The sequence below is a fragment of the Petromyzon marinus genome, chromosome 23, assembly GCF_048934315.1.
Source record: "Petromyzon marinus isolate PM22_M1 ecotype Great Lakes invasive population chromosome 23, UKy_Petmar_22M1.pri1.0, whole genome shotgun sequence".
Classification (NCBI taxonomy): domain Eukaryota; kingdom Metazoa; phylum Chordata; class Hyperoartia; order Petromyzontiformes; family Petromyzontidae; genus Petromyzon; species Petromyzon marinus.
Genome location: NC_133689.1, coordinates 12,745,435 through 12,755,000, shown reverse-complemented (window position 1 = coordinate 12,755,000; position 9,566 = coordinate 12,745,435). Strand labels below are relative to the sequence as shown.

The 9,566-nt window shown below is 54.7% G+C and overlaps 1 non-coding gene across 1 annotated transcript; it reads left to right on the top strand.

Moving 5' to 3' along the window:
* Positions 1-54: 54 nt before the first annotated feature.
* Positions 55-173, top strand: LOC116945344 (5S ribosomal RNA). The gene has a single exon (XR_004403256.1). It is a non-coding gene; the product is annotated as a 5S ribosomal RNA (ribosomal RNA).
* The last annotated feature ends 9,393 nt before the right edge of the window (positions 174-9,566 follow it).

The window sequence follows — 9,566 nt, the reverse complement described above, 5'->3', positions numbered from 1 at the left end:
TTGAATGTTGATTGTTTCATACATCTGAATGTGCGACAGGTCTTTCCAAGCATGGCCTACGACCATATCACCCTGAATGCGCCCGATCTCGTCTGATCTCGGAAGCTAAGCATGGTCGAGTCTGGTTAGTACTTGGATGGTAGACTGCCTGGGAATACCAGGTGTTGTAGGCTTTTGTATATTTGGATCTGGATGGCTCGCTTTTTACACTTCGACTCATGCAGTGAGTGCACCTGTCCACCCCACCACACTACCCTCCACTCCACCACGCCACACCACCCTCCACCCCACCCCGCCACACCACCCTCCACCCCACCCTCCACCCCACCATACCACCCTCCACCCCACCACACCACCCTCCACCCCACCACACCACCCTCCACCCCACCACACCACCCTCCACCACACCACCCTCCACCCCACCACACCACCCTCCACCACACCACCCTCCACCCCACCACACCACCCTTCACCCCACCACACCACACCGCCACATCACCCTTCACCCCACAAACCCCACCACCCCACCACACCACCCTCCACTCCACCACCCTACACACCACACCGCCACACCACCCTCCACTCCACCCCACCCCATCATCCTCCACCCCACCCCATCATCCTCCACCCCACCCCCTACTTTCACTATCCACCCAAACCCACCATCACTATCCGCCTGAACCTGCACCATCACTATCCGCCTCACCCCGAACCATCACCTTCGACCCCACTTCCGCTGCTTCTTTGCTTTCCTGGAACTCTCCCATGGAAGCAAAAAAGCTGCCAAGGCGTCCAAGAGTCCCAATAAGTTGAAGTTAGCTGTCGAGACCAAGAAGGTGCTGAAGAGTCCGGCCAAGTCCAATGCTACGAAGTCAAAGAAGTGAATCCGCTCGGGCGACGCGCGATTCACTCCACCACAAAGGCTCTTTTCAGAGCCACCCACTTAGTGCAAAAAGTGAACCAAAGGCTGCTGCGTTTAAATTAATGATTCGTAACCAAACAGAATAATTACAGTGTATTGCTTTGATGTTGAATGCGAAGAGGAGTCGGAGACTGGTAAAGCACTTCTTTATTCTTCAAACCACAGCCACACTCGTTCCTCAAACCAACCCCGAACACGCGTCTCACCGCGCCCCCTTTAAACCCTCCAACTCCACCCCCTTCCTAATCCACGTCTCTGTCGAGCACGCCGCGTGCGTGTGACGTCAGCGTCCTTTAACCCTTGACCCCTTTCTCGTGTATTCCTTTGCGTGTGATTGGTGTGTGCGATGTTGAGTGCGGAGATTGTGTGTCTGTGTGGTGCGAGTGTGTGAGGATGGCTCGGACATCCCCTACAAATGCATGTCACATTTTGTAAGTCAAACATATTTAAACATTTTCAACAAAGGACTGACGTGGGAAATCTCCAGTGACAAAGTACAATACATATTTATTTAATCAAAATCCAGATTATTGAGGAACCTCACACTTTCATTATTTGTTGCGCCTCCTAATTTCATCATAATGTTGAATGTGCCAAATATAGTACCGTATTCATTACAATGATACATTGATTCCAGGCAGCTTCACTCAATTTGCTTGAGGAAGCAGCATCGCTTCAGGACACCAAAGCAGCTCATCGCCACATGACCGTGACGCGCCATTCTGCAATGATACAATCCACATCTCCAGCCATCGAGCCCAGTGCACACTGCTGACCAATCAGCGCGCTCCCTTAGTGCAACGTCACGACTCCACTGACCAATGAGCGATCTCGGATCGCCGGGATCGTTGCGCGCCAACCGTTGCACCACTGCTTCCCACACTGACAAACAAAGACAAAGATCCCCCGTGTAGCCTCAACAGAATGTTTGGGTAGGTACTGTTAGCGAGCACCTATGAATACCGGCACGGTCCAGTAGGGGTAGGTGGGTAGCACCACGCCCAACCCCCTTTGTCTCCCAGTAACGATGTGTAAAAAGTGTCGATATTTACAGAAAACACCACGTACTCATTTGAGGCTGAGTCGACCTATGCGAGGCCTAGCACCGATTAAATAATCTTCACAGGTGTTGACCGTGAGAATCGAACGCGGTCGCCGGGTTCATAGCGCAGCACGACACTCACACACACCTACCCAACCATCTCCCCACCATGTGACACACCACCCATCTAGAGTGCGTCTTACATTCTGGTGCCTGTGATGCCAGATTTGTATGAATGTGTGAGTGGAACGGTGGCCCAGTGGTTACACACCGCACCAGGTACTTACTTACTCAGTCTCTGAAGAACAGATGGTGATCATTCAAACTTCATATGCGCAAAAAGAGGTGACATTACCACCACGCTTGTGCCAGGCTTGGTGCACTTCGAGGTCACGTGATTGGGCCAATTGTCTGCGTTTTATCCACGCGGCGCTCCGTGCGTTGTTGTGAGCGTCGCCTCTCTGCCCTCCATTGTTGCTGAAGAGCGAACGCCTCCAAGTTCCCAGTCACCTCCTTCACGATCTTGACACCCCTGCTGGTAGCAGTTATCGTCAAGTCTCAGAATCAGAATCAGAAAGGGTTTTATTCGCCATGAAAGTTCACACCGACACGGAATTTACTTTGGCAGGATGGTGCATACATTCAACATATAGGAATCTAAAATCTTAAATAAGTTTTAAACAAGTCTTACTATAATAATAAGGGTTAAAAGTCTAACTAACACCAAGGGGCTGAAGTATATAAAATTGAATAAATATCGAATATAAAATAGCTTTAAGATATAATTAAAAAAATACAAATAGGTTAACATAGTTAATATCGGCAAGGTGTCATTATGTAGATAAAATGTTAAAATCAGTGTAAGCCCTTGGCCTTGTTTAACAGGCCAGCAGCAGATGGGAAGAAACTGTTTTTATGGCGTGAGGTTTTGGTCCTGATGGACCGAAGCCTTCTGCCGGAGGGGAGTAGCTGAAACAGAGAGTGTCCAGGGTGGGAGGAATCGGCCATAATCTTCCTCGCTCGCCTCATGGTCCTTGTCGTGTGCAGGTCCTCGAGGGTTGGTAGATTGCAGGCAATTACCTTCTCAGCAGTGTGGATGATACGCTGCAGTCTGCTCTTGTCCTTGGCAGTGGCAGAAGCGTACCAGACGGTTATGGAGGAGGTGAGGATGGATTCAATGATCGCTGTATAGAATTGCACCATCATTGTCTTTGGCAGGTTGAATTTCTTCAGCTGCGGTAGAAAGTACATCCTCTGTTGAGCTCTCTTGGTGAGGGAGCTGATGTTCAGTTCCCACTTGAGGTCCTGGGAGAGAATAGTGCCCAGGAAGCGGAAGGACTCTACAATTTTGACTGGGGAGTCTAACAGGGTGATGGGGGTGAGGGGGGCTGTATTCTTCCTGAAGTCCACAACCATCTCAACTGTCTTTAGAGCATTTAGCTCTAAGTTGTTCTGGCTACACCAGGTCACCAGGTTGTCAGCTTCCCACCTATAGTCAGACTCATCCCCACCAGAGATCAGCCCAATGAGGGTGGTGTCGTCCGCAAACTTCAAGAGTTTGACGGACAGATGATTGGAGGTGCAGCTGTTGGTATACAGGGAGAAGAGCAGTGGGGAAAGGACGCAGCCCTGAGGAGTTCCAGTGCTGATGGACCTGGAGTCAGAGATTTGTGTTCCCAGCTTAACGCACTGCTTCCTGTCAGACAGGAAGTCTGATCCATTTACAGGTGGTGTAGGGCATGTTCAGCTGGAAGAGCTTGTCCTGAAGCAGGGCAGGGATGATGGTGTTGAAGGCATAGCTGAAGTCCACAAACTGGATCCTGGCATAGGATGCTGGGGCGTCCAGAAGCTGTAGGGTGAAGTGGAGGGCCATGTCAACTGCGTCATCCACAGACCTGTTGGCTCTGTAGGCAAACTGAAAGGGGTCCAGGAGAGGGTCTGTGATGGCTTTGAGGTGTGCCAGGACCAGGCGCTCAAACGACTTCATTACCACAGATGTAAGGGCGACCGGTCTGTAATCATTTAGTCCTGTTGGCCTTAGCTTTTTGGGCACAGGGATGATGGTGGCGGACTTGAGACAGGCTGGTACATGGCATGTCTCCAGGGAGGTGTTAAAGATGTTGCTGAACACCGGAGACAGCTGGTCAGCGCAGTGCCTGAGGGTGGCTGGAGAGACAGAGTCCGACCCGGCTGCTTTGCGTGGATTCTGCGTCTTGAAAAGTCTATTAACTTCTCCCTCCTGAAAGGAGAGAATCGTCTCTGTAGTATGGGTGGGGGGTGGGGCGTCTTGGGTGGGAAGGGGTGGTTCAGGACAGTCCAATTGTCTTTCAAATCTACAGTAGAACTCGTTCAGGTCGTTGGCTAGCCGGGAGTCGTTAGTGGTGTGGGGGGCTCTGGGTTTGTAGTTGGTGATCTGCCTGAGCCCTCTCCAGACAGAACTGGCGTCGTTAGTAGAGAACTGGTGTTTTAGTCTCTCTGAGTACAGTCGTTTAGCCTCTCTCACCGCTTTGCTAAACCTGTTCTTCGACTCCTTTAATCTGTCTCTATCCCCACTCCTAAACGCTTCCTCCTTCTCCAACCTCAACCTTCTGAGCTTTGCTGAGAACCAGGGCTTATTGTTGTTAAAGTTCACCCTGGTACGTGTTGGGATACAGCAGTCCTCACAGAAGCTGATGTAGGACGTCACAGCCTCTGTGAGTTCATCCAGACTATTGGTAGCAGTCGTGAACATATCCCAGTCAGTACAGTCTAAGCACGCCCGCAAATCTTCCACAGCCTCACTGGTCCACTGTTTAGATGTCCTCACAGCAGGTTAACAGAGTTTTAGTTTCTGCCTGTATGCAGGAATCAGGTGGACCATGGCATGGTCAGAATGTCCTAGTGCTGCTCGGGGGACGGCGTGGTAGGCTCTACTGACTGTAGTGTAGCAGTGATCCAGAGTGTTCCTTTCTCTGGTTGCGCATTTAATGAATTGTATGCATTTGGGAGTTCGTGGCTGAGATTACCTTTGTTAAAGTCGCCAAGTACGATAACCAACGAATCTGGATTTGCTCGCTCCACACTCAGAATCTGATCGGCGAGCATGCGTTGGGCCTCTTAAACCTGAGGACAAGGCGGCAAATAAACTCCGACCAAAACGAGCAACGCGAACTCGCGAGGCGAGTAAAACGGTTTACAGGTTATAAAAATTGATTCAAGAAGTGGAGAACAATGTTGCAGAATCACTGTGACATCTACACACCAGCCACTGTTAATGTAAAAACGAATACCACCGCCTTTCGTCTTGCCGGAGAGTGCTATGTCACGATCCGATCTTACAAGATGGAATCCTGCTAGTTGTAGCGAAGTGTCCGGAATCAAATCACACAGCCATGTTTCCGTGAAGCACAAAACAGAAGCTGAAAAAAAGTCTTTGTTTTTTACCATCAGTAGCTGAAGTTCATCCATTTTGTTGTACAGTGAACGTACGTTGGAGAGGAAAAAGCTCGGAAGCACTGTTCGGATCCCGCGTCTGCGTAGCCGTACTAGAGCCCCTGACCGTTTACCCCTTGGGCGGCGTTTCGCTGCTTGAGCAAAGCCTAGCGTGGCATTGACTAGAATGCCTACTAATTCTGCCGCTGGAAGCAGAAAAGTAGGAATTAAATCCACAGGAGTTGTTTCCCTGATATTTAAAAGTTCGTCTCTTGTTAGAGAACTCCGAAAATCTTGGCAAAACACTGAATTGACAGACAAAACAAGACAAAACAGGGCGCACCGACCGGCTGAGGCTACTGTGGTGCCGCCGCAGCGGAGCCGCTCCAGCGGAACCGCGCCCACTACCGCGGCGCCATCACCTATGCCGCGGATTTCCCGCCACTCTCCCGGAGCCGGTGCCTTCTCAGACGTCCGCGTTTTGGCCCCTGCACAGTCGTGAGGCCGCTGCAGCAGGGCCACTCTGCCGAGGTCGTGCCCACCGCCGCAAAGCCGCCACCGGGGGATGTCGACGCCGACGCTGAGCACCCTCACCACCCCCCCCACCCCCCCCCACACGAACGTACACACGCCCCACGGAGAGCCAGGAGGGGAGGTCACCCGGCTGATAGGTTTTTGTCCAGAAGTCCCTAGTGGGATCGAACTTCATGGTTTCCTGCGGCCGGGAAATTGGGCGATCCTCCCCCCTGTAGCTGACATGCACTGCGGCGCCGCGACCTGATATTAAAGTTGCATGGTCGCGGCAAGGGCCATCGAACCACCGCGAGTGGAGCCTCACACATGCACGGGTCAGTGGACTGGTAGCGGGAGAACAGAGAGCGGACGTCGGTGAGATCACTGCGGCGACGTCACCTGAGCTGGGATCCGGGCATCGAAAGGGCGGGAGAATCCGAGCCCCTGATTGGACGGGAGGCCAGGGGTCAGAAAGAGCAAAAATTCCTTTGTTGTAGGTAGGATAAAAGGAGGGGGATTGGGGTAGCAGGGGGGTTCTTCTGGTTCAAGATCATCGCGGTCCCGGAAGCAGGAGAGTCAGCCATCCGAGACGTCCGTGAGACGTACTCCAGCATCGGCAGGCTCGTCGCCTCATTCCCTCACAGCGGTCAGTACATCGGGGAGAAGTAAGTACGAGTGAGAGAGGCGTAAGTTCAGCCGTTTTACATCCATGATAGAGAGCGGGGCGAGCGGTAGGGGAAATCGACTCGTAGACCTCCGAGGGATAGATTAGCGTCCACTGACCATACCATCACAGGTAAATAAAATTCGCTAGTGGGGGGAAAAAACTGTGTTGCGTGGTCTTTTGGGAGTGTGAAGTGGAGGGCAGTGTGCGCTGGGTGTCTACGTGTATGCGCGGCTGTGCACCTCGAGATGAAGCGTGGGGTGTTTACGTGCCCGCACGATTGCCCACCATAGTGCTTAGCGATCGCGTACCTGGGTGGCGGTGCCGCGGTCACGCACCCGCACATGTGTCTGGTCGCGAGATAGCGAGTTAGAGCGCCGAGCGCGCGCGTATTCGCGCGACTGTTTGAGCGGGACCTTTAACTCAGAGCCAAGCGAGCGTCCCCAATCAGCGGTGCGCGCACGGCAGAAACCCCGCCCGCCCGTCCCCCGGCTCCAACCCCTTCGTGTGCGATTGGTCTGTTTACGGGCAGAGGGTAGGGGCGTGTTTGTTATTGTCGGCACACGTGGAGCGCGGATGGGAGGGAAACACGCGCCGCGCCTGTTTGTTTACGGGCGGGACGGAGATTTACTGGCGAGTGCGCTTACAGCCCCACCCCGCCTTTGCACAGTGTAATACATCGCAAGCGCGAAGCGTACGAGCCGCTAATTAAACTATGCAAACGCGGTCGACATCCCAGGCAGAGGTACAGGGGGGCGAGACGTTAGGGGTCGTTAGTCTGGACCTGACAGAGCAGCCGGGGGGTAGCGGTGTGAGTGGAACGGGGGAGTCGGTGGGCAGCGGCCCCGACAATTCAGTGATGGCGGGGGACGGTAGCCCCCACAGATTGGCGTCAGAAGCGGTACGAACCCCCGCGTTTCCCCACGCGAAAATAAGACATATATTCACCGGCCGGGGTACACCATCGTGGAAAGCATTTGCCCGCAACGTCCTAGGGGCTAAGGAAATTAATGGGTGGACGGACGCACAGGCGTTACGTCAACTTAATATGAATCTGGATGGGCGGGCAGCTGATTTTGTGGAAGCCCTACCCGCTAGCGCGCAGACACAGCTAGAGGAGCTGATGCGCCGACTTGATCTGCGTTTCGGTACGCGCGATGAGGAGGAGGCAAAAGCGGCCTTAGAGGCACGTCGTCGCCAACCCGGCGAGGACCTGCGCGATTATGCCGAGGATGTGCGCGAGCTAACAAAGATCGCACGCCCGGGGTACACAACGGAAGTGATTGAGGAGCTGGCCGCAGAAAAAATCCAGCGATACTTAACGCGCACGGCGTGGTGGCAGCCAGACATGAACTGTACGCGCCTCCCCTTTAACACCCTTGTCAAGCGCGCGCGCAAATGTGAAAGAATTTCTAGCGAACGCACACAGCTCCGAGGACTGGGACGGGAGCGCACCATCGCAAGTCTGTCCACCGAGGAAGAAGAGGAGGAACAGGAGCTCGCCACGACGGTAAGGGATCGGGAAAGGGAGCCTCCGGCATCCCGCGAGACAACCCCAGGATGGGTAGCGGGGATACAGACGGGCATCGGGGGGATCGACAACAAGGTAACCCAAGTAGGTGAAAGAATAACCCAAGTGGACAACAAGGTAACCCAAGTACGGGCACATATGACTGCGCTGCAGACTACAGTGGAGACGGTTCAGACCGAGGTGGGATGGCTGGCCGGGAGGGTAGCCCGACTAGAGGCGGAGTCTGGGCAGCGGCGTACGGGAGGGGAAAGAGGGAGTGGGCAGGGAGGCTCCTACGGGGCTGCCGCCCTTCTCCGAGCATGTTACCTGTGCGACCAGCGAGGGCATCTGGTGAGGGACTGTCCCCAGATCGCCCGCGCTAGAAAGGCACCAGGGTTAAAACGCCAACGCCCCCTAGAGAATGGACCACCTAGGGGTGCAATCAATGAGGTCCCGAAACAAAACGGCGATAATAATAATGGTGAGCGAGTGACCCCCACACAGGTTCCAATCACAACACCCAAGGACGCGGTGAGGACGGGCGACTGGCTGCGGGAGCTGGTAGCAGGAATCACGGGGGCCACGTCGCTGGTGGAAGGACAGGTGAACGGACAGCGCACCCGGATCCTACTGGACACGGGGGCCGTAGCCTCGCTCGTGAGCGCCGCACACTGCAGCGTGCTCGGGGTTGACGTGAGCCGCCTGCAGGCCCCGGATCGCGCGCTGCACACAGCGAGCAGAGCCGGGATGGGGTTGCTGGGAAGGATCTCCCTCGAGGTCCGTCTCGGAAACCAGGTGTGCACCCAGAAATTCTACGTCTCGAGTGTGTTATGCCACGAGTGTATTGCAGGTATGGACCTCCTGGAAAAGCTGGGGCTCAGCGTGCAGCCCCGCCAGCGATGTGCCACCGCGGAGGGCAGCGGGGAGTGGATCCCGTTCCTGGGACCCGAGCCGAATCGCCCTCGCTTCACACCCGTAGCCGCTACGCTGGTATCGGCCGTCACCATCGGGCCACTCGCCGAGATGCTGGTGCCAGTGGCAACCCCCTCCGCCGACCCCGCACACCGACCATCGGGCGAGGTAATGCTAACTCCTCACCCAGAGTTGGCAGTCCGGTACGGACTGCCAACTCGTAGGGTCAGCCACGCTGGTAAACGCAGATGGGGGCCGACTGTTCATGCGGGTGTTTAACCCACACAGTACCCCGGCGATGCTACGACGACGCACCGCAGTAGCCACCATACACCCCCTGCATGAGCACCACTCTAACGACTCGGTGTTTGCACTCTGGGCAGAAGACCCTGGCCACTCCGGGGACAACCAGGATCTGGCCTGGCGGGTCGGCCCAACCCCCCGGGCCGAGATCGCTCCCCTACATGATGCGTTACATGTGCCTTGGGCAGATTTACCTAGGGGGGAGGCCGATCAGCTTCGCGGGTTGTTACGGGAGTACGCCGACGTGTTCAGTGAGCACGATTCAGATGTAGGCCGAACAGACCTTGTT